The following is a 25,300-nucleotide window of genomic DNA, read 5'->3' on the forward strand; positions in this document are numbered from 1 at the left end:
ACCATCAATATGGTAGTTGAAATGTTTTGTCAAAAAAAAGTGTTCATGATATAATTGGAGTTCATAATTCTTCAGTAACTTTTCACCAAACTTTACACTCTTGGTAATGTTTGATACCACATTTTTAAAAATTTCCTTAAAATAAATTTGTTAGAATGTATGTACAGACCCATAAAGTTTATATATGAAAAACTGGAGTGCCAGTAGCAAAGCATTTAAAAACAACAACAACATCTGTTTTCTCATGATTATTTCTGTTTCCAGGGGGAAAAAATAACACTTCAGATGAAAATTCCATGACCAACTTGTTCTCTCCTTACTCAAGCGACTAGTCCATTTTCAGATGATCAGACAATTAATCTGTAAGTGTGACATCTCAGACATATAAAGGAACCCAAGGTACATTAGAACAAATCTCTATATTTTCATTCCGAAGTGTGTCCTACTGATTTCAGTGAGCCCTACTTCCAGGTAAATAAATATAAAACTGCATTTGTGACTTCTTCTGAACTCCTAAAATCTATTGTGCTGCCATGAGCAATAGTTGCATAAAAGTCTGGAAACCTGACAAGGCTGAAAACTTACTTTATGTTTGTGCACTGGGAAGAAAAAGCATTCTTTCCCATTTGCTGAATTTATGTGTGACAAGCTTGACCCAAAGTTGATAGCTGCAAAGAATATCAGTATGCCAAACTATGCCAGAAATGAAGGAATTGCTCTTGTGCTTCCTCTAAGTAGTTCTAGCACCTCATGATTACAAAAGAAATGTTCAATTTTTTGTGGTATAGACTGTTCTGCCAGAGGTTTCTTTGCTACTGAATAAAATGCATCTTGCTAACAGCAATGAACCTTATTTTCTTAAAGATAATTTATCCAGTTTTATCTTCCAACTAGGTAGGATTTATAAATTTTTTTTAAGAAGGGGTGAAGGTATCTTCAGTGGGATTGTAATGATGTTAATATTTTCTATCTGTAAATTGCAGATGTTAGCAAGAAACCCATGAGGCTTGCTTTTATAATATACAGTTTCAGCCAAGAATTAGACCAGTGTGTATTAAATGTTTGCTGTTTATTCTGCACCTTGCATAAAAAATGTAAGGAAAGAAAGATGAAACCATTGCAATGGTTTGCTTGTTAAAAGATGTTTTGGATCATCTTCATAGGAGATTTTACAAGAATTGCCACTTGGAAAAATTCAGGGGTGCATGAATAGGCTTGTTCTAAAAGTAACACTGCAGTTCTACACAGTAAATTCAACTAAACTGAGTTGGACATACTTTCAAATAAATATGTGGACAATACAGTTTCACAGTACTTAAATCTAAATTATAATTCTTAGTAATTTTTTAAGTCACAGTTCACAGTAATAAACAAAGGCAGGTCATGTACAGAAAAACTAAAACTAAAACAAAAGCTTTATATGTTTCACGGAATTAATATGAAAACCATTTGTGTAATGTACAATTACTTCCCTGCCGCTGAAATTGTTATATATTGCCTTTCATGCTTGCCCACAATGTCTAACTTAACTTTCACCAATAATTCCTAAGAATAGGTGATGCATGGCAGTTACTGTATTGATTTTAATCAAAATACCACTTTTGCGCTAAAAAAATAATCAAAACATTGAACAAATAATTTATCCTACTAAAGGAAAGGTAAATAAATGTTTTTAGACATTGGATTAACCAGAATTACAAGATATAAATAGAGGAACCTATTAATATTAATATAGCTCAATATAGTAGTAATGCCAACTTTTCCAACATGTTTGTTTGGGGATCTGTAAATTATGCAGATGAATTTGGGCATCGTGTAGTTTTTGATTGTTTTTAACTGTTTTAATGTAATGGATAAATTATACTGAATGTTTAGCTTTTGTTTTAATTATGTATGCTGCCCAGAGTCACATGCACGTGACATTGGTTGGCTATATAAATTCAATAAATAAATAAATAAATAAATAAATAAATAAATATGACATTTTCATACAATGTATTATAATTTAACAAAATAATTTCAAATTAGAATTTTTGAAACACGGTCTGGGACATACAGCACTTTAAGAAAAGATTGATCAAAAGAGATGCTGATATGATTTCTTTTTGAATTAACCTTTTGATTGATGTTATAATTTCATTTTCTGAACCAAGAAACAGGAAAATTCACCAGAATAAAAATAAAGACTGAAATTTTATACAATTAATACTGTGCCCTTTTGCATAATATAGTGAGATTTGATCTTTGTGCAGAAATATATAGATGTCAATGGAGTTACCCTCAGTAAAGTCCTTATAAGAGTGTATTCTCTGTGGGTAGAAAAATAAAAAGGTGCTTTTTTTCCTGAAATTTTTATCACAAATAAAAATGTAGGTATCTAAGCAGCCCTTTCTAAGATGTTGCTTCTCCTTCTGCTTTTATTGCATAAAGATCAGTTCATCATAAGAAGTATTAGTACAATGCAATCTTGACCTTGTGTCCTCAAAAAATGAGGATATAGGATTCCAGCATTATGATGCAATCTTTTGTATGCTTACTTACAAGTAAGCTGCACTTTACTCAGTATGGCATATTATCATTTATATGTGCAATATTTCAGCCTTAGGAGACCATGGAAAGACTACACTCCATTGAGGTCAATGGAGTTACCTCTGAAGTGGCATGTATTCTTTTCCAATGAATGTGCCTGATGTTTGTCTTACTTCTGCACTGTTGCAGTCAGGTTGTCTACCCTTATGGGAGCATGTGTGTGCTTTGGTGATACAGTGCAGGTAGTCCCTAAGTTAATAATGCCTGGGTTACAGATGATCCATAGTTAAGAACAGAGCCTCTTGTAGCAAAATTTGAATTAAATACACAATGATTTGAGTATACACAATGGTTTGAATTAATTACCCAATACTCTTGAGAGTCCCCTGGACTGCTAGGAGGTCAAACCAGTCAATCTTAAAGGAAATCAACCCTGATTGCTCATTGGAAGGATCGATAATGAAGCTCAAGCTCAGATATTTTGGTCACCTAATGCGAAGAGAGATCTCTTTGGAGAAGACCCTGATGCTGGGAAAGATTGAAGGCAAAAGGAGAAGAGGACGGCAGAGGATGAGATGGTTAGATAGCATCACTGAAGCAATGAGCATGAAACTGAGCAAACTCAGGGAGGCAGTGAAGGACAGGAAGGCCTGGCGCAATATGGTTCATGGGGTCACGAAGAGTCGGACACGACTTAACGACAACAACAACAACAACTTATACAGTATTATACAATAATACTGTTGCAGCTTACCTACAAATTCGACTTGGGAACGGAACTCATTCTTAAACTGGGGACTACCTGTATCTATAATATTTTTTTCCTCTGCCAGCACAACAAGGACCTAAAGCAAGCCTCCGAATGAAAGTCAATCATGTCACACACTGTGGAGAAGTTGAATATCCTATATGCTTTTGATTCAACTTGTCAATTTTCCCCAACATGGAACTTATTAGCCTCTATTACAGTGCTAAGTCCTGCCCAGGAAAGCTGGTGTATAAATGGATGCTTTGGAAGTCCAAGCAAAGAAATGTCATTCTATAGAGATGCCAGGGAGAAAATGGCAACTCTGCCATCTCTTGGTCTTCACTTGACCCAGGGCAGGGACAATTCAGTATGTGACAATATATATTAAATCTTGATTTTAAAAAAAAATGCAAGAGTGAAAACAAACATGAAACATTTGGGCGGATATCGAGAGGTTTTTTTTGTGTGTGTGTGCCTTCTAGTCAGTCAACCATTGCCTTCTTCCCAGGGCTGAGCAAGAGTGACTGGCCCAAGGTCACCTAGCCGGCTTTGTGCCTGAGGCGGGACTAAAACTCGCACTCTTACCATTTCTAACCTGGTGCCTCTAATCACCACACCAAACTGGTTTTTGGGCATATAAATTAAGTACCCTTTGAAAGGTGTGACACAAGGGCCTGCCAAAAGTCAATCCTCCTGAGCTGTATATAGAGTGTATATAAATGACATTATAAGGTCCAACCGGATTTGGAGTGCGCGGCTGCAAATGTTTCCCACTCAGGCATTTGTGCTGAATGCAACAATTGTCAGTGACCTTTAACATGCTTGCTATTCAAATTAGTGCAGATGATGAATCCCACACAGCATACATGTGTGTGTGTGTGCACACATGTGTGTACAGTATTCTCAATTGCAAACTTTCCCTATTTGGTCTTCTCATTTTCCTTATCCCCAAATGCTCCTCAAGACTTATTTATAAGTTTCAGTTGTTACAGACAACTTGTTTGCCAATACAGCCTGTTGCAAAATGGGGAAAAAATTTGGAGAATGGTCTCAGCCCTCTCAAGCTTCACACACACCAAATACCACAATACTAGGTAAGCATTTAAACTGCAACACAGCTGTCCTTGAATTAACTGGCCAGCAAAAGACTACAGTGAAGAAATTTGGACACTGTGTTCCTTTTAACTGCTTAGTAATAATAAACATGGTTGGATAAGGAGACTGAAAAGATCTTTGGAAGAAAGATACTGTTAGCCTTCCTTCGAAGTTCTGCAATGTCAGTTATACCATCGCTGACCTTATTGGGCAAAGACAAAAAGAAGTGCTATTTTTTTTAGAACCCTATAATTGGGTAATACTTTCATTATGACCAATCTAAGTAAACCAAAAGAATAGGCAAACATCTGCAATTTCTCCAGAAATCTTTATTAAATGAGATGGTTGAAAAAGGAGGGTATGAATTTTTAGGTTCAATTAAGGTTTATAGTCTAACCTCAAACTACGCATGTGGGCTATTTGTTTGAAAATTATATTTTAAAAATTGTGTATAATGGGTAGATTTGTGCAGAGAAGTGCCAACTTTTTGACCTTATTTTGCTGTTCTTTTGTTTTCTTCCGAAGAAAAATGGCACCTACCTCTATTAGGTCCCTAGAAATACTGCACATTCTCTACACAAGTAACACTTTTCTTTAGGAACTATGCCACTTCAAAGCACCACACGAAGATTGTCATATGATACAACTGTGTACATATAAACATATGGCAGCCAACACCAAATTATAAAATCACACTGGTTATTTAAATCTGGAATATGAGTACAATGACTATATACATAATATATGTTTTAGTATGTGTGCCCATATATGTGAATAAATTTATATCTATAATTGTACACACACACACAAGAGGTATATAAGAATGCCACATGAGATAATTTAATACTTTCTATATGCATACACATGCTGAAAAGCTAATTCATATGTTGTGAAATGAACACAATTGTCACAGAATTATGGCTGTCTTCATCTTTCTGCATTACTTTCCCTGCATAGAACTCCATAAATCAAATGGCATTTAATATAAATATATTCTAGTATTGTGGAATTAAGAATAACAATAACAATAATAAAAATAATTTAATAAAATGGAATTGAAACAATTCCACCTTATGCAATCCCATTTTTGTTTAAAAGTTGAAGTATGTCCATTACTGTAACTATATAGATGATAAATATATCATTATCTCCATGTATATATAATAGGTGTGTGTGTGTGTGTGTGTAAGAGACTGAGAGTTTGTGCATATGGGAATATATGTGATATCTTTCGGTAATAGCTCCTATTTAATCATTTGGTAGAAACTGGAATGAATAACAGACCTGCTAATGAATCAGTCCTATTAGTGGAATAATTGTTTTTATGTGACTCATTTTTGGCCATTTAGTCTGTCCCTGCATTACACAAGAACTTTGTGCTGATGAGACAATAGTAGACAGTGTGTGCATTTAATATAGAACAGACCATTCTACCGGCTGGGGGAAGTCATGCACCTATACATTGAACGGGGAGGGCAAAAAGAAAAAGACGGGGATTTCCCCAGCCTCGCTGCAGCCCAGGTCCGCAAAACGGCCCCCACAAGGGCCGAAGTCCGACTGAAAGTTTGAGACTGGCGGACCCCTTCTTCAGGGCTCGGCAGCCGGGGGCGTAGAGACGCCCCCTCCTTGCTCGCCCGAGTGGAGCTGGCGCAGTGAATCATGTGCAGTTCTTTCCTTATTGCATTCAGCGCGTGGTTTCACCTTCAGGTTGTTGTTTGTCTGTCCTTCTCCAAATCACATCACCTTAACTGGGATAAGGTAGGAGCCTTTAGAAGACGTTTCCCGAGACCTGGTTTATGGATACCTTTTTGGAGGCGTTGGCGAAGGAGATGGGAGGGATCGGGGAAGGCGGCGGGGGGGGGGGGAGAGGGAGAGAGAGAAATGAGAATCCCCTTAATAACGCCCGTGGGAAAAACTTCGCGGTTCCAATTAATAGTTAATCTCACTTAGGAACTGGGGAGACTTTTGCAGAAGCGATCACTTGGTGCTATTTGGAGCGAAAGCCGGCGATCAGAAACCGGAGGGGGTGAATTTGGCGGGGGGTGGCGGCGGCGGCACAGCTTGGTGTTGTCCGGATCTCTGGACGATGTGAAGCTTTCAGCTTTGTACACTTCGCGAAAGGCGCGGGCGGGGGGAGGAGGAGGCGTCGCCAGTAATGCCCTCCACGAGAAGGGCCGGGGAGCCGGGCGACTGGCTTGTCCTTCTAACATTAAAACGCCGCTGAAGGTAGGCAGTACTTTTGCAAGCCCTCCGAGGCTCGGAAGAAGCGGCCGCTCGCCTCAGGAAGGGGACGGAGTGCCTGCTGGGCGCGCGAGAGCGTCCTCCTCCCCCGCCTCGACACTTTTTGTTTTGTTTTGTTTTCTTATCGTACCACCAGCTGGACTGAAGGGCATAGTTTGCCTCAGAAAGTTGAGGGCTGCGAATGCTTGTTTTTTCCACTTCTGGGGATTAAAAAAAAATCTCGTGAAGGGCAAGAACGATGGATGAGTCCTGCCCCTTGGATGGGTGTTGAATGTATACATGGGAGAGAGCGAAGGAGGGGGGGAGGGAGGGAGGGAGGATTGCCTAGTGGGAAAAAGAGAGAAATAATGCAGACATGTTGTCCCTCCTTTTCCTCCGCCCCCTCCCATCTCCACCCAGAATTAGCATAAGAGTCGCAACCGTCATTTGAATTAAACTGTTTCGAGAAGTTGCAGAAACTTTGCCGAGATCGGGTCGAGTTAGTCGTAAGGACTCTGGGCGTGAGGTGGCGTGGGACTTGCAAGTGGCCTGGATGTGTAAGGTGACAGCAGGATGTCCCGAGTCCCTAGTTGGGTGAATCCCCGCCGCCGAAGCATCTGTCCTGCTCTCGCCCGTCCCTCGGTCGACCTCGCTCTTCTCCCCTCCCTGCCGCCCCCCGCCCCGCCCCGCCCTCACGCGGCGAGCATTGGGGTCTAGAAACGTTGCTATTCTGGCAGCAGCGGCCGGGGAGGGTGTGCTGCGTGTGAGTCCGTGTCTTATTCATTCCGTTGGGCAGATCGATGGTTTCCAAAGCCTTCTGGACCGGAGAGGTAGAAACAGACGTTTTGTTGTCGCCTTTCGGAGATTTAACCTAGATGCACTCGCTGCTCCCTACCTCTCTCGATCCACATTTGCTGCCTTATTGCTGGGTTATATTTGTGTGTGTGTGTGTGTGTGTGTGTGTGAGAGAGAGAGAGAGAGAGTGTGTCAGAGAAAGGGAAGGGGGGTAACCTGTGGAATTTGAAATGCAAATCACTGCCTGTGGGAGTTGAGGCAGAACAAATCAGCATTTATAAAGTAGGAAAAGATTTAATGTCTTTGAAGGCATTGGGTGGATTCTCTCCCCTATTTGGGGAAAAAGAAGTATTGAATCCTGACGTCAATTCCCCCTGTGTGTGTGGTGTTATTGTTGTTAATATCTCAAATGCGGGTATATGAAGCGCTTACAGGAAAACAGATTACAAGATTAACATCTGTTAACATGGTCGTTTATCTCCAGCCAAAAATAGGTCAGTCCACTCCTTTCTTAAGGAAGTACAATGACTAGCACATGATTAAATAATGAAATTAGACTAATGAGTCCATAAATTAAATAGAGCTGAAGGTGGGGGCTCTATAATCCAACTGGACTACTGTTAAAAAAAATACTGAATTTTAAGAGATCAATATAAGATTAAAGCTTCTTTCAACAGAGCAGCTCAGCCTCCTCTCTCAATGCCACCAGCCTTTCCTCCTCCTCCTCCTCCTCCCCCCCCCCAGCTAACCGTGTGTCCAACCTCCTACTGAAACAGTGTATGAATATTTTCCATCTCTAGTGCTATTGGTTAAGGAGATCAACTCCTACCATGAACATGGATGTTCCTTTCCTAAACTTTTTTTTAAGTGGGGGGAAGGATAAGAAGGGGATAATTAAGTGGCAAAGAAGAATGAGAAACGATGCAAAGTGCCCATGTTTAGCTTAGTCCTGCCCTCTAGAAAAGACTGGCAGCCTAACCCTCCAATCACCAGCTCTTACCTCTTACTGTCTTTGCATTGCAACTCCAACATTTCAGCCTGGGAAGAGCTGTTCCCTTGTATTTTCTACATGCTTCTGCCTTTGTTGGGCTAGACGCCAGAATCTAGATAGGTAAACGAATACCTTCTCCCACCCGCACCACCCATCTGCTGTGAACCAAAATTCAGTCCTGAAACCAGAACTCTAATCATGAATAGAATTGTCATAAGGTGGTGGTTTCAAGTATCAAGCTGAGATCTGTGGAAGGCGAGGAAGTATAAAATGATCTATCGGTGTATTTGAACAATGTGGCAGGCTTGCTTATCTTGGGGGGGGGAGAGGTGGAGAGCGTCCAAAAAATACACCCATCGCGACTTCAAGAATGTGATTATTTATATCCATTTAAGAGTCATTGCTATAAAAGGACTTTTTAATGTGTTGCAGGATCACACTGAATCTATAACACAATAGGGGGTTGAGTTCTTCATGGTTTTCAAAGGAAACTACTGTGTAACAATCCCCCCTCCCACTATAGCCCACTGGATAATGCAGCGTCCTGTTGATTCTTTCTACATTGATTAGATTTTTAGATTATCGCAAACATAACTTTAAACAAAAAAATACATAAAAGTTCATTTCAGAAAATGTCAGACTTAACTGTCCTGGCACAAAAGAAAGACTATTGGCCAACATATTCCATGAATGCTATGAATAATGATCATTTCTTTACCACACAATAAGCACATTCAGTAACTGAAAAGCTGGAAAACTCTCTGCCTGTCATGGATCTGGCTCCGTTCTTTTACTTAAGAAATTCCTCCCTTTGTCATTCCATCCGTTTTTCCAATATCAATATTATAACAGTTTCTGGCTTTATATCAGGAGCATACTGTCTGTTAGCATGTATTGAGGGTTTGGAGCAAATGAGATTGCAGTGTTTTTAAGGCGAAATGCTTGATTTCTTGCTGGCTTTCATCTTATATGTTGGGGTGAACGGGTGGGATGGACAATTCAAGAACTAAATGCAACCTTTTGTCTTGAAGCCAACTGCCCACTTCACTCTGGAGATGATCAGAACTATTTCTTGTTAGAGAGAAATCTGAGCATGTTCAAAGAGAGTCCTTTATGCTCTGGCCATGTGCCACATACTTTAATTCATAGCTGATGCACTAAATGAGTTAACTAGCAAAGAGTTTTTCATTAACTCACTTGGCAGCCATATATTTAACTTTTAAGAGGACAGAATACCTCAGTAGGAACATTTAGCTATTCAGTTACATAGTTTTAGAATTAGATTTGTTTTTAAGCTATTTCCTGATACGCCTTTTCTCCAGCTTCAGGCAAACGTGCATGCAATGGGCGAGGCGGTGTACCAGTATTATTTTTCAGCAGCTTTTTGTGTATGCAAGCAATAATTTAATATAAGACTCGTTCCTTAAACTTCTGTGTTGCTAGTCCCCTTTGTTTACTAGCTCTGGGTTACACTTATGAATACATGTTATGGAATTGGTAAGAGTAGTTTAGAAGTCATGTCAATCTTAGGGTAAAGCAGTGGTGATCTCAGGTTGCCTTCATATTTGACAGCACAGCTCACTAGGTATGTTTACTTGTAAATCAGTTGTGGTTGTGCTCTTGAAAGGAAATCTGCTGATATTGGTGGTACAGACTTCTGAGTATATATTGAGTCAGCATGCATAAGTTGATTCCTTTTGTGATGCAAAAGGAAACTTGTCTTGACTGTCCATGCATCTGAAAAATCTCTCTTTTGTTTTTGCTCGAGTGCTAGATAGGTTCAAAGGTCTATTCACAGCCCAATCATTATGCATGTTTAACTTGAAATAATTCCGCCTTCCCCCTTTTTTCAAGTTAGCATGCATAGAATTGGCAGCTGAAAGTATAGTCCATTCTCTGACTACTCAGATATAAGCCCTGCTGAGTTGGAGGGATCTTACTCCCAGGTAAGTGTGCATTTATTCCCAAGTAAATGTACATTGGATGAAAGTCCTAAATATCAGTCCTCTATATCCTTACTTGGGAGTAAGTCCTATTCCTTGAACACAACAGGTCTTATTTAGGAGCAGTAGATAATTGTATAAGATTGCATTGTTCTTATTATTATTTCAGACAACTGCAAGCTGGTCCAACTGAAAATGCTCTTTGGTGTGAGCAGTGGAAAACAACTGTTGCCTTTTGCTTTGCTAATATTGCAACTGTAAAACCGAAGCATGTCTGGAGTGACACTCTGGGGTGGTATCAGTTGTGGTCTTGTGTTAATGTCAATTTTTATTTTATGTCTAGAAGACCATGACCATATTCTGGAAAAAGCCCAAAGGAATCAGGCTAATCAGGGAGAAGATGGTTACCAAAGAGCTATTTTGAGCTGGGCTTATAGCTGTAAGGGCAGCCGTACCTGTGAGGGAAGGGAGGCCACCCTCTGTTTTTCTCCCCCCCCCCCAACCTTTCCAACCGCTTGTTGCTGTGTGTTAGTCGACAAGAGGGAGGAGGCAGCAGTGAGGCAAGGAGAGGAGGAGTCTCCCCGGCCAGGCGTCCCTTCTACTCAGTTGTTTTCTTCCCTTTTTCATCTCACCAGACGTCACACAGCCATGTAACTGTAATACAAGAAGTGAAAGAGGCTGAGAGAACGGGCTCAACTTCTAACCCTGAACAAAGGCAAAAAGGATTTGTCAAGGCGCTACCTCTCTCCTTCTCCTCCCACCCCCCGCTCCCCCGCAAAAAAAAAAGTGGAGGTGGAGAAAGGCTACAGCCTGGGATAAACAGACCAGGCTCACTTTCTGTGGGAGGAGAAGCAGCTCTGGAGGTTACAGCGCTGTCCTGTTGGATTATGTGGGGCTCTGCCTGGAGAAGTAGCCTAGCTCAGAAGGTAATTGCTTTCTATATTCAACTTCGGTTCGTTATTGTTGAAGGGAAGGGAAAAAGGGAGTGTTGTGAGGGGTGATATGCTCACTGACCATTGCAGGAAATATTAAAAGGCATTCGGGCTCTTGGATCTAGGGGAAGGAGAAATATGTGTGATATGTTTGCGTGTATGCGTATCTGTATATCTCCGTGGAAATTATGGGATGCCTCATCACTCCAGTGCAACTGGAAGGCTTTCCTTCAGTTCTGGGGAAAGGGGTAAAAAAGAAGATAATCTCAGATCCTCAAGAAATGGAACTTTAGCAGAAATCCAGATGTGTTTCTTGGGTGTGAGATTCAGGCAGCCCAGCCCAGCCTAACAAAAGAGGCAGGGATGTAACCTGAATTCCAGTTCTCATGTAATTTCATGTTTTTTTGTTCAAGTGGGGGGGGGCAATTCTGCTTTTTGACACAACTTTGAAGAAAAAAAAATAATGACGTGCTACCCCTTAGAATTTGGTGGGATAGGGGTTTTTGCACACAGTTCGTCAGAATTTTATGGGCCTTAAGAGTTTAAAAGTTGAAATCTGGCTTTAACATTCAATATCCAGGCAGAGTGAACAAGAACTTCGTTGAAGACTGCAACAAATAAACAAAACAAAAAAAGGCAATTCAACCCAGGATAAATATCATTCTGAAATATGAGCATTTTACTAAATATGCAAAGATGATTTTTTCATTGTATGTACATTTATGGGAGGAGGGGAAAAAAGCCTGTTTAGCAAGGTTTACTTCCTTTTCTGCCAATAGGACATTTAATTGAATTGTATCAAAAACTGAAAGGTGTCCTGTTGAAACTTGTATATATGTAATTGAATGCTTTTCATCAGATTGCTAAGAGAGACAGGATGGAAATGATACTTATGTTTGGCTTTTCTAATAAATTGGAAAATAGGGCTGGATGGGAACACTTGTGGTGTAATTAGTATTACAGCCCAGTTAGTCAAGAAGACATCTTTAGTTTTAAAAGAATAACTGCCATAGCCATCTTGAGTAAGCTGTGATTAATAAAGTGTTCTTCGGTTCTGTTTGCTTTGCTTTGAGTCATTAAATTAGGCATAACTTTATTTAGGCATAGACAATATAAAAGTTCCACCTAAAAATCTTATTCATTTGAAGGATTTTAATTCTTGAATTTGTTTATTTATATTAATTTATAGATCAAATTTATATGCTGCCCATCTCATTATATAAGTGGCTCTAGGAAGCTCACAAACAAAAACAATAAAAATTTGTTAGCTCAGTTTTCTCCAACCTGGTACCCTTCAAATATGTTGGGTTCCGGCTGGGAATGCTTGGAATTGAAGTCCAACTTACCTGGAGGGAGAATGGGTTAACTTTCTAGATACTATTCTGCACCAAAAGGATTACCAAAAAAAAAAAACCCCAGAATTTGAGTATTTTTTCAGAGTATATTTAAAACATAAATTCATGGATTTAAAATAATCTTAAATGCAAATTGACAATGGAAGAATAAGTACATTTGGAATCTTCTTGGGCATGCCCATGTACACATGGACATATGCACAGACAGTTAAAAATATAAGAGGAATTCTGCTGGATCAAATCAAAGCTCTAGTCCAGCATCCTGTTTTCCACAGTGACTAACCACATGATTCTGTGTGTGCCATATGAAAATTCTGAATGCTTATTTAAAATAACTGGCTTGCATTACGTTTTGATATACTGCATTTGAATATGGAGGTTCTATAACCGGGGTAGGCCATGTACATCAATATCACTGTACTTAGATACACCATCTGCCCTGTGCAGTGCCATCTTGGCATTTACATTATTAAAAATATTTTTATTTTTAAATTAAAATGAATGATTAGGAGTGAAGAACTTGGAATTTCTTCTACCATTGTTTTCCTCCAGAATGCTCTTGGGTCTCTTTAGAAATGCTTGGGCAGCATGGAGAGTCAGCCACTAGGCCAGCTTTGATATACATCCACCCACGCAAAATGAAAATGTAAGGAAAGGGAGGGGTGGACCTTATTTTGATAGAGAAGCCTTATGGTAACAATTGAGTAATTGGGATGATCCAGAAGAAAACTTTGCATGATTCAGGGAATAAAAAGAGGAAGCAGGGACATCAGATCTGGGGAGGCTTACAGTGGGAAAAGATTAGGGCAACTGTAAGGGAAGGCCATACCTAGAAGGAGGAAAAAATAGAGGGATGTGTGTTCTTGTGGCTACAGGAGACTTTGGGTGAGTAATCCTGAAACAGAGAAAAAATATGTGACCAGATTGATAGAATGTGCCAGGTCTGTAGGATCTGAGAGTTTGTGAAGGTGATCTTGAATGTGACAATTCTGGAAGCAAAAGAGTAAGCAGAACCTGACAGGTTCGTCAGAATACAGAAACAAGTATTGAAATGCAACTGCTGTCCTTTCTTCAATATTACTTTAATTTTTTCCAGTTTTTTTTTTTTTTTTTGCTCATTTCTGAAAATAGTTTCATCACTATAGATAGTATCCTAATGGCATGTCTAGGTTGGGAACATAAAGTCATAATGGCTCTTACAGTCATAATGTAATTGTTAAAACATTTTAAGGAAACAGGAAAAAAGTCAAAATGCAAGCTTATCGAGAGGTTTATCGAGAGAAGCAGACTGATAGGTTAAATCTTTATAGGTACCGAGCCACAGCTCAAAGCAGAAATTCCACAGTTGTAGCCACATTTAACTAGATGTGAACCACTACTTTTGCATGTAAATATTTAGAATTGAGCTGCAGTACATATTCAGAGGAAATTCTTAAACTGATTTATTTAGCATTTCTGTTTGGAGAGTTTACTGCAAAAGAAAACCAACAAAAACAAGAGTTTGTTCACATTAAAGATGAGTCCATTTTAATATTTCGGATGGGTAATCTTTTAGAGTATGACTTTTTTTGTATAAGTTTCTATAGGATTAAAGATCAGCCATTCAGTACTACTGATGAAGGGGACATTTTGTCTGATAATGCTGATTGGAGAGCAGGAACCAGATGTTCTTTCTCAACTTCTACACTATTCTGTAGTGTAGGAACAGCCTCAGAGTTGTTCCCCTCTATTGCTAGAAGTAGTGAAGGTTTCTGCATCTCTACCACCAGAAGTATGAGGAAATTGTGTCTTCCAGATAATTCTGACATACAATTCTAAGAAGTTCCAGGAAGTTTTAGATCAGCAACACCCTTATTTGAAGCATTCTTAGCTTCACCTGACACACAAGGATTCTTGATTCATAAGCATTCTTAATTCATTAAATACTTTTCCAGTGTCTTCTTGTTTGTAAAACCTGTTTCTTATAATCTCTGCCAATTGCATGCAATAACTGTTTGTGTTTATAATAAAACTGATACCCCCAGAAGAATTGTGGGTTTTTTAGTTATATTTTTATTAAGCATTTTTTTAAATAATGAAAAAAGAAAAGGAAAAAAAAGAAAAGGAAAAAAGAAAATAAAAATAAAATGTGAAATAAATAAATTGGGAATTAACAAGCATCATAGAATTAGGTTGAAATTTTCAGTATTTCTTGGTCTCTTGCTGGATGTTGAAGAGAAGAAGAGAGGAGGGAAAGAATTTTAAGCCTGTGTCAATCACAAATGAAGACTACAAATGACACTCTAACAACCTGATACTATTGGCCAAATCTAGGTTTCTAGGCAGTTGCTATAATGGCTGTCTTGATATTTAACCTGCTAAGTGGCCGGGTTCACTGATTGCCCTAAGCCAGTGGTTTCCAGCCTTTTTGGGTTGGTGGGCACATTTAAAATTTGCAAAACAGTGTGAATGCTGTGCTGGAGCAACTTGTCCATTGATAAAATAGTTAACATAAGACATAGTCAGTTTCAAAAAGCCAGAATGCTTTAAACCAGGCTTAAAGTTCCATAGCAGGATGCTTCCTGTTCTCTCTGTTTTTGGGGAGCAGATAACCACACTTACAAGTAAAGCAAGAGATTACAGCTATCCACCACTGTATTTTTTGTGAAAGTGTATGGGTGCCATTTGGTTCATAGACATATTTTTGGAAATGATAATTCTGGAGGCTGGTCCTTTCTGTGACAGTATGCCACCTTTCCATATTTTAATTTATTGGTAGTAGTACTGTATTAGTATAAGTTTAGGTAAGCAGAAAGCCTGGCAGGCATGAAATAATGTTTTCTACAGACACATTGGCCATGTTGGATGACACCATACCTGGGTTCCCACTGCATGCTTAGTTAAAACCAAACTACATTCTGACTTAGCGCAATGTGTGAACCCAGCGAATGAATAATGCCTCATTTTTACAAAAAAAGCTCAGCAGCGTGATGTCCTGACGCCAGTAAAATTTATGAAGGCTACTGATCAGTGCAACACCATTAAAGCCACAGATCAAAAACAGTTATGCCCCCTTTCTAAACCTTTTCTTGTCTTGCTGGTGTGAACTCTCCACTTTCGCCTTTAATTCTGAATTGTGACAGCCATTAATTCACTTCACACCTTGGTTTCTTCTTTGTTTTCCATCTGTGAAATTTGTATAATTGATATTGGAGAAGGCATGAGTCTATCACCAGATGCAAAAATGCTTCCTTTAGCCCTTTTGTGGTTCTGTTTTCATTGGCTAGATGAGAGTGGCAATCCTTTGGTGCACTGTTTAGTCAGTGTAAAAGTGCAAGAAATTTCAGAACTCTTGTTATTGTGGGGGAAAAACAGGTTTTGCACTATCCTCAGATATAAATACATGCTAAATAAAAACACTAGATATTAAGCTGTTTTACTTAAGACTCTTCCACATAAATACTCGTACCATACTTAGTGAGTGAATCTTTTGGGTCTGTCCAAATGGTCATAAGCTTTTTGAGTATAACTCTTGATGTCTCCTCATTAAATGGAAGATCAAGAAACCTAGGGTGTGTTCATGCATATTGCTGTATGCAAATAGGCTCTCTTTTCTGATTTAGATTATACATTTAGATTATTCCCCTGAACACCCAGATAATGCAATCTTGCTTGCTTCTCCATGCATATAGTACTTGGTGTCCTGTGGAAGACTAAAGAGTGAATAGCCCTTTTGTCGTTGCCATTCTGCTAACTGTGCCAGTTAATGGCACAAGCTTCTGCTGTGTTGGCATATAATCCCATTTTCCTCAAAGTAGTAAGACAGTTTGAGATCTGTTTGTTATTTTATTGACACTTGTCTTCTATTACCATCTACGGACAGTAGAGTCTGTCTATTTTAGTCCTCTAAGAATTGGTTCAAATATCATGACAACTGTTTTAATCATGGCAATAACTGCTCATCTGAGCATTTGTACAAGCAGCATCGTATGAGTATAGTACATATGTAAAGGGATGGGGAGGGAAATGGAAACCACTAAGACACAAAAAGCTGCTGCTTTTCAAAAATTTGAAATGGGAAAAAAATACAGAAATATATGAAGTGCCGGAGAACAAAGAATCAGTTGGAAAAATATATTTTTTAGAGTGGTTGGTAAAGTACTTCTTAAAAATACTCTTAACATTAGCTGATGCTTCAGAGATCTCTTACAGGCAAAGTATAATGGTAGCAACTTTATCAGTGAGTTTTGCTCCAGCATTTTGAGTGGATTTCTAAGCAAACAAGTACCCTGAGGATTTAATATTAGAAAAGTACTTTCAAATGTTGCAGAATATCAATTATCTTAAGAGTTATTTAGTGCAAGAGTATAATCTAGAAATCTACAACATGCCAACATGGTTTCTGATAATTCTTGTCCCAGATTCTTTCATCAAGTGAAATAATGTAATGAATATTTGAACATTCAATATGTAATTAAGAAATATATATTGAAGATACTTTGCAGGTTTGTTTCAATTCATTGCACAGAGTAGTTTGTCCTATCTTGAACTGGAAACTCATTTCATACTCTGATTTCCGTTCCTAGTTTGGAGATAAACTGTAGTTTGCCCTATTTGTATTTGTATTGCTGTTCAAACGTCAGGGTAAAATATTTTTTTCAAACCAAGAAACTCCAGCCCATTTCATCCCAAGCCTTAGTAAGACAGAATGGGCTTAAAATCAGAAAAATAGGACTGAATAGCACGAAACTGAATTATGCCAGCCATGGTTTGAGTTTTGTTATCAGATAATTGTGACTTGGCCTTAGTTGTGATCTGGAAGTGGTCTCTGATTTCACACTTAATATAAATCATAGTTCAGACTGTAGTTTAGATCAGCCACAATCAATAACTGATTACTACGAGCCAGCTAGAATATGTATTTTGTCTGAATTCAGTTGTTTTGTCAATTTTATCATATTACTGTGCATGGTTTATTATGGAATTCCAGTGTCTTGGTATTCTGAAACTGCAACATAATTTTATACTTGATGGATTTTGTTTTATCAGTATACACCTGGATGAATTCTTGGAGGAAAGGTGGGATAAGTAATCAAAAGTGTGCCTCTTAGTATTTTCTCTTTTAAATTCAGTGCTAACAATCAGATGAAGTCCTCTTCAGGTATTTACTAACAAATACAGGCAAATGCTGCTAAAAATAGTTAAGCCCTGTTCTCTAGACCAGAGTGGGCAACAAGTAAACCTCATGTGACACCCCCTCCCCATCATTTTTGTGAGCCTCTAAGAAAGTAACAAAGACAGTTGGAGGCAAGCCTTTGAATTACAGCACAGCAATTATACTGTGCTTTTTCTGGGAAATGAATATAAGTGCATTATGTCTCCAGTATGCTTACTACATCTAATAATAATAAAAATACCCCCTTCCCACATACCTCGCTTCCCAAAAAGGCCCCAGATCCCATCCCCATTCCCTTTAATGTCATTGCTGTACTATTATGTCCCTGTGGCCTTTGGCCCATGAAATTTTTTTTTTTTTGGAATTAATACATATACATGTTTTTTTTCCTGTCTTACGTGATATGCTTAATAGAACCTCATCCACTAAAATGATTTTTTGTTCTTATTGTTTGATGTTCATGGGTATCTGTTACTGCATATTTGAAGACTTTGTGAAGACTTCAGTAGGAAAGAAATTGATGTTGAGTAGTATTAGTCTTAATTCCAAGACTAGATGCCAAAATAACACCTGGGAAGAAAATTCTTGTCCAAACCTGTGCCTTTAATTTGTAAATTCTTCCTCTGCTTGAAAACATTTTCTGTTTCTATCAAGGTCTGTGCAGTATTTTATCAAAATAGTATCTAATACTAGTATTCTGGATCTGGTAGCATCAAAAGGCTTGACTTGACATTAAATGTTTTAATGACAAGTGCATTTTTGTTGTTTCTGTTTTTGTGCACTTTAATTTAAATGAGACAGTGGAAAGCATTCATTTGTTGCATTCATTACAGGAGCTATTAACGGCTACTGTAATGTATTGTTTCTCATTGCGAACTGAAGATACTTCTCAAATTCTGAAAATTACTCACTTTTTTGCCTTTGGATCCATGTTAAAGTAAAGTAAGAATTAAAATGGTTACAAATGGCTGCGAGGAAGCATTCATATCATTACTGCTTTTGTAAACCAATGAAGTTACTTCCATACTGTGGCCTTTTATTTAGATTTGATCTATAGATGGATTGCCAGAGTGTCCACCAAGGTGTATATGAGTATTTATAATTCTTTGTGAGTATATCTGGTGTAATTATCAAAGATGTGAGAAGTGAATTCACATATAGCCTGTCTTTCATCTGACATTTGTGTCTACAATGTCAGTAAGGTTCGATATGTTTGGATGAGATGGAACTAACTTCTGCTAAGGTCATTACTGGCAATCTTTTGTTCAGTGATAGCTGGAGGACTGCAGTCTTCCATGTTAATAGAAAATGTTTGACTGCGTTTGGAAAATGAATGGCTGGATAGTAAAACCCAACCGAATGGGCCATTTATTTGACTCGACATCTTCAGTATAAATATTTGTACCTTGCAGCAACATTCCTTTTTCAAAGCAGACATCGCACATATTGTAAATGTTTATACATTTTCAGTACTAGGTTAAAGCTGTTAGGACTCAGTTATAACAAAATTCTGATTTCTCCTGTGATTTCTTAGTTATTCTTACCTGATTTCCTAGTTATTCCAATGGCACATCATTTTTGCTTTATGGCAAATATGATACATGTGCAGGACATACTACTATAAGAAGAAGGGACACTGGAGCTCACATTCCAACTGCAAACTTTTCTGTTTTGTTTCTTATTCTCCTCTTCCATTTCCACCAATCAGTCTTTTTATTCAGTTGTCCCCAACCTGGCTACCCTCCAGATTTCAGTTCCCTGAGTTGATGGCCTGAGCATTAAGTCTTGCAAACTAGTTTATTACCTCACCTACGTTATCCAGTCAGTGGGAAAACTGCTGGAAAATTGTTAAACTTGTACTCTGTATATATGAAAGGCGGTCAAGCTGGGCAAGGCTGTTTTAATCATTGCATCTGGCCTAGTTTTTCAGGGTGAATATTACATTTGTACAGTTCATGGCTGTATTTTTGTTGATGTGCAAGTGTTTAATTAGGGTATTTGACATTTACCAAGTATCTGCCTAATGGTTCAGTGAACCTTACTTCCTCTTTCAGGCTAGGTAATCTTTTGGAGTTGGGGTCTGAATAGAATACTTTTCAAATACTTTAATTGTAATGGTATTTCAGTTACTTTTTGTTGTATGCCTTGACTCGATCAATACTGCTGTATCAGCACTGAAGGTTTTTTTTTTATTATTATTGCTAGTTTATCCTTGCATTTTTGGATTACAGTTATACTTGTTTATGCCAGTGATCAGAAGATACATTCATATGTTCTGAGATGTGCTTAGTACAAGGACAGGGGGGAAATGTATTTAAAAGCTGCCAAATAACTTATTACCCAATAGGTTTGTACCAGTAATGTTTTGTTCTTTGTGATTTGTGGATTTATTGCTTCTTAGTTGTGAGATAATAGTGAGAACATTATGTCTTGCAAGCTGGTTTAATCTAGTCTATTTTATCCAATGGGTGTTAACAATATAAAATTGGTTGCACCCAGATAAGGCCTTTTTTTTATTTTAATGCAGTCATCCTCCCTTCCCTCATGTGTTTGTATTGTCTTCCATTTGGAACTCTCCTGTGTTTTCCATAACTTCAGTTTCCCCCTTCCCCTTTAATGCAGCAACTTTGTTGTGGATGTAAACTTGCATCACCTTCAGTCTGAGCAGCATGACCCATTGCAAGAACTAATAGGAGTTGTAGTCTGAAGCATCTGGAAGATTCAAAGCTGTCTACCCTTGGTCTAAATGTTTGCAGTAGATATTATTCTAGTTTTGAAGTTTTTAAATACTGTAATAGGAATCTATTAGCATAGGATTAGGAGATAATTTATTATAGTATTCTTATACATCTTATCCCCCAAATTAACTCATTCCACTGTGTGCTTTGGGTCTTAATATGCATTTGTAGTTGTATAAATTCAGGGGCTTTATTTTATTTTGTAATATAAGAGTTGTGGAACATGCACACACCCTCTAGGTATTGGATGACAACTCTCAGACTGGTTAGTAATGATGAAAAACTGTCCCATCCAAGATAAGAGGGAACCTCTTGAGGTTTTGCTGCACTCAGCTAAAGGTGAAATGCAAGAACATGGGAGGTCATGAGATAAAGTTCCCATCCCCTATTTCCTTACTGTTAAATCTGCCGATTGTTTGAAGAAGCAAATCTATACCTCCTCCTTTCTCCCCTATGATCTTCTTTGAGTTACAATTACATGAATATTGTAGTCGCAAATTAGGACTGTGTGATAAATTCTCTATTGTATAAAAAGTTACAAGATGTTTTGTTAGGTTTCAAAATTAGTTGCATTAATTGGATTTAAAAAAAAATATTTGTCAAATCTATTATGTGGATGGAATTTACATTGGTATCAGTAAAATAATAGTCCAACTCACATGAATATGTTGATAAATCTACTAGACCATGAAAATTAAAACATGTTTTGTGAATTTCAAGAGAGTAATTTAGAATTTAAAGCCAGGCATGGGACCGGAATTTAGCATTAAACACAGCTTTCTCATTAGTGATGTGAAACCTTCAGTTAACAAAACCAGAAAACATTTTCTTGTCTTCATTTTGCATTCTAAGCAGCTTATGAAGCTCCAGTTTTGGGGTCACTGTGGAACTCAGTAGGATTTCTAAATAGTTGTTGGACTGTATTTTTAATTATCCTTTATGTTGGTGTGTTTAAATAGAATGGTATAATTTTGTCCTTCAGATTTTAAAGTTAGAACAATTTTCAGTCTTGTTTTCCTAGTGCAATGCTGACTACAGAGCAAATGCAGTTGTAATACTTGTCTATTTTTAGCAGCCAGGCTTGTTAGTATTGTTGGAAACAAAGGCAAATATTTAACCAGTCATGGGAATATCTAGAAACAGGAAACTTTAGTGCTGCTAAAATTATGTGGTCATTTTTGTATCTACTTAATATAATTTGGCTTATTTTTTATTGTAATAACATTTCATGCTACATTGGTTTTAAATATATCAGTATCTTAAGAAATAGGGATACCATTTGGTGTTAAACAGATCTGAACATCTGTTTGGAAAAGCAAGGTATTTGTTAATATGATTTTATTAAGTTGAAGGGTGACATTTCAGCAAGGGTACAGCACTAATTTTAGCTTTCAACTCTTGGTATGTCTACTGAAGAATAAGGGGACTGTAAGAAACCAGAAGTAATTCTTTCTTTATGTAAGGCAGATATCCATGGCTGAACTGATGTTTATATTAATAACTATTCTTGATATTATTGGCGATATGATTTTTCAGTTCCTTTTTGGTACCCTGTTAGAGCATATATTTTTGGTGCCAGGTTCTGCTCCATTCTCTTCATCTTTAAGCAATATTTCCATTTTCTGAAGAAAGTATTTTGTCAGCTTCCCGTACATTGTTCATTGGCCATGCTGATGACCTTATATACAGGCTACCTTCCTTGACCTGCACTGTAACATACTAGCTGTGCATCTCTTATGCAGTTTTAGCTAATCCCTGATATTCTAGAGATTTAACCCTCTAGATGTTCTAATGTTCTGTTTCAACAGGAACAAATGTGACTGTTGGACTTCTTTGGCAATTTTCCACTAACCAGCCAAGCATACAGCATTCTTTTCACTTATAGAAACTGTACTATGAACATTCTGTTAATGTTCATTCCTCAAGCAGTTGGAATGTTTGGGAACATTTTGTGATATTGAATCAGCTCAGATAGTAAGTTTCAGAAGCCCTGTATGTTACAAGTGTGATATAAAATACATTGCTACTATTTCCACTATGGAAATTATTTTTTGTCAGATTGCAATTCTTGATATAGCTGTCCTATAATTATACTTTTCCTTGGTTCATTTAGAAATATAATATGTACAAGCCATGCCTGTGGTAGTAATAGTTTTTTTGATGTTTTGAGATACAGGCTTATGGAAAAGAAATGCTTCTGTAGTTTTTTGCTCCTTATGGTTTCCAGTAATTTTATGATTTCAGAGTTTATTCTTGTTCAAGGCTTGTTTAAATACACCTAGATCAAAGTGGCATTAACCCCCCCCCCCAACTATAGTTATTCTCACATTTAACTCTTTCTCCCTTGAAAAGGGAGATGGGAGATTTTAAAACATTTGTCCTGTAGTATTCCATATGGTGAGATTATATTTACTCATTTTCTGTTAATAAATCTGGGGTTGAAATTAAAAACTAGTTTAATTAGAGTTTCCAAATGTTCTTTTCCATGTCTAATAAAAGTGTGATTGCACTTCAAGTTGTGCAATAGATCAGTAGATTAGTAGACTGCAGTTATAATCTGGGTTGAATGAGTAAGCACTTTTTAATTTTTTTTAACCAAAATATATGGTTTTATAAATTACTTAAAAACTTTGAATATTGGAATATACATAGCAGCTTTATTCAGTGACTCACTGGTAGACTATGGAAAATGTGAGAACACTAGGACTACATCTTATTTATTGATTAACATGAATATGTTTGAAGGACAAGAGAGTAACAGTTCAAAAGTATGTTTTTATTCAGAGTTTGGTCCCTGGCTTTTTAAAAAGGCTATTGCCTGGCTAACAGTAAAAAATGCAAAATAGAATTTACTTTTAAAAACATATAATTGAAATAACACACCAGATAAATAAGCAGCAGCGCTAAGAACTATCTTTAGCCGCAGAAATTTAAAAATCTGTCCAATTAAAATGATCAACTCACAGGCACAAGGCAAGAATATCTGAAGAATATGCTGAGGGAAGAAATCTCTTCTGATCTAAAGAGGGGTTGACAGCCTGATATCTTTCAAACAATTTAGACTACAGTACCTATAGTCCGTTGCTATGCTAGATGATGTCAAATGGGACATGAAGATCAAACAATTAGGAGAGCATGCCTATACGCAATTTAAAATATTGTTCATATTTTAGGGTAAGGATTTCATAATAGGGAGTCAGAGTTATCATTTCTTATCTACTTGCAGAATAGGGAGGAGCAAAGGAAGAGAAAATGACTGCATGCCTCAGCAAGTTATTAATGCATGCTGGCATGGAACCCTGATTTACTGCCATGTGCAGTAACCACAACTATCACCAAAAATATATGGTGGCCTCTCTCTGCTTTCAGGAGGATCTTTCGGTCTTTCTACATGGCAGTCTTAAGCTACTTGACTTCTATGTGTAAACCGTCTGGAAATGAAACTACCTTAAGATATCCTTTTTTTTTTTTGGATTTCAACCCCTTCCACTTTGGCCATGGTGCTAGCCTGATGTTCTCTCTAGTCTGTGTTTACTATGGCTCTTGGTGGCGGATTTCCCTTCTTTACCCCTTCTGGATCAGGTTTCAAAGAAAAGCAAACACAGTTTTATCATTTTTCCTATCACTTGGGCTAGATCAGGAATATGGGAGATCCTGACCCAAATTTTAGGAGCAATCTTGAGCTGGTGCAAGAAATCAGGGAAACATGCATAGGAGAAGTTGTGATAATATAAGTTTCAATACATTTGTGCTCATGCCACAACAAAGAAACCACATTTCCAGATACCCTAACTCAGGGATTTTCAAACTTTTTTAGGCTGCAGAACCTCTTTTTTTAAAAAAAATCCCAGAATCCTTGATCAAGAGGCAAAGCTGTAGAGATGGAAAATAGGCAACAAAATGGAACTTGTGCTTGTTGTAATTCATTTAAACAAATTTATAAATGAAAGTTATTTAAATTTCACAAAAGTGGGTACCCCAGAAAGTTTACCCACTTATTGCAAGTTTAACAAGTAAACTGTTTAATGTAATGCAAAATTAATGTTTCCAGTATTTCCCAAAAATAAAACTTAAATGTCACAATAACTTAGTATGTTAATGTTTATTTAGCAAGCAAATCAATGTTCAGTGGGTGGAATATGATTACTTTTCCTTAGGAAAGTTGCTATGGATGCTGATGGCTGCCTTTGAGTGAACCTTCCCCCCCCCCCCTTAATCTTATAGAACCTCATGAATGTTTGTGGAACTTGAAAAATCCTGCCATAACTAACTGTACTGTAAATTGGTTGGTCTTGGAACTGACTAGGTCAGAGGCAAAGTTAGATTTAATCCTCAGTGGTTACTGTTTATATTCTGCTGTTAATATAAATGTTATGGAACTGATTAGAGTGACTATAACGCCATTACATTATGCATCCATGCAAATGGGAAATTGCACACAGTATCTAACACATCCACATTTGACTACAAAAAAGCAAACTTTTTTTTAAAATGAGGGGAGTAATCACAAAAGAGACTGAAAGGAAAGTGAAGAGAGTGAAATCTTTTCAGAATTCCTAAACGATGTATTACACAATGCAGGAAAGACCCAGGAAGAGGCCAACATGACTCTGTAGTAGCGTCTAGAAAACTGTACAAGTGAAATGCCTCTCCTGATGAGAACAGAAAAGAGTGCAATCTTGGGAATTCTTAACTCAAGTGTGAAATTGCTGACTTCCTAGCAAAAATAAGTAATTTGTCTCTAAAATCATGTGCTAGATGACTGAAAAGTAGCCAACATGACATTTTTAAAAAGGCAC

General features: G+C 37.6%; 1 protein-coding gene across 4 annotated transcripts in view; it reads left to right on the plus strand.

The window, feature by feature from the left end:
- Positions 1-6,051: 6,051 nt before the first annotated feature.
- ZNF516 (zinc finger protein 516) overlaps positions 6,052-25,300 on the plus strand; it is a 130,196-nt gene continuing 110,947 nt past the window's right edge. Inside the window, exon 1 of one of the 4 annotated variants that reach the window (XM_088131018.1) lies at positions 6,052-6,130. The gene's annotated coding sequence lies outside the window, so the exon portion shown is untranslated. Of the gene's footprint in view, positions 6,131-7,333; positions 7,423-10,911; positions 11,248-25,300 lie in introns of those variants that run through there. The other 3 variants (XM_088131019.1, XM_088131017.1, XM_088131020.1) reach the window with 3 other exon arrangements.

Source organism: Python bivittatus, unplaced genomic scaffold (genome assembly GCF_059951505.1).
Source record: "Python bivittatus isolate LINGU-HERP-01145 unplaced genomic scaffold, Pbiv_v1 ctg000840_np1212, whole genome shotgun sequence".
Taxonomy (NCBI): domain Eukaryota; kingdom Metazoa; phylum Chordata; class Lepidosauria; order Squamata; family Pythonidae; genus Python; species Python bivittatus.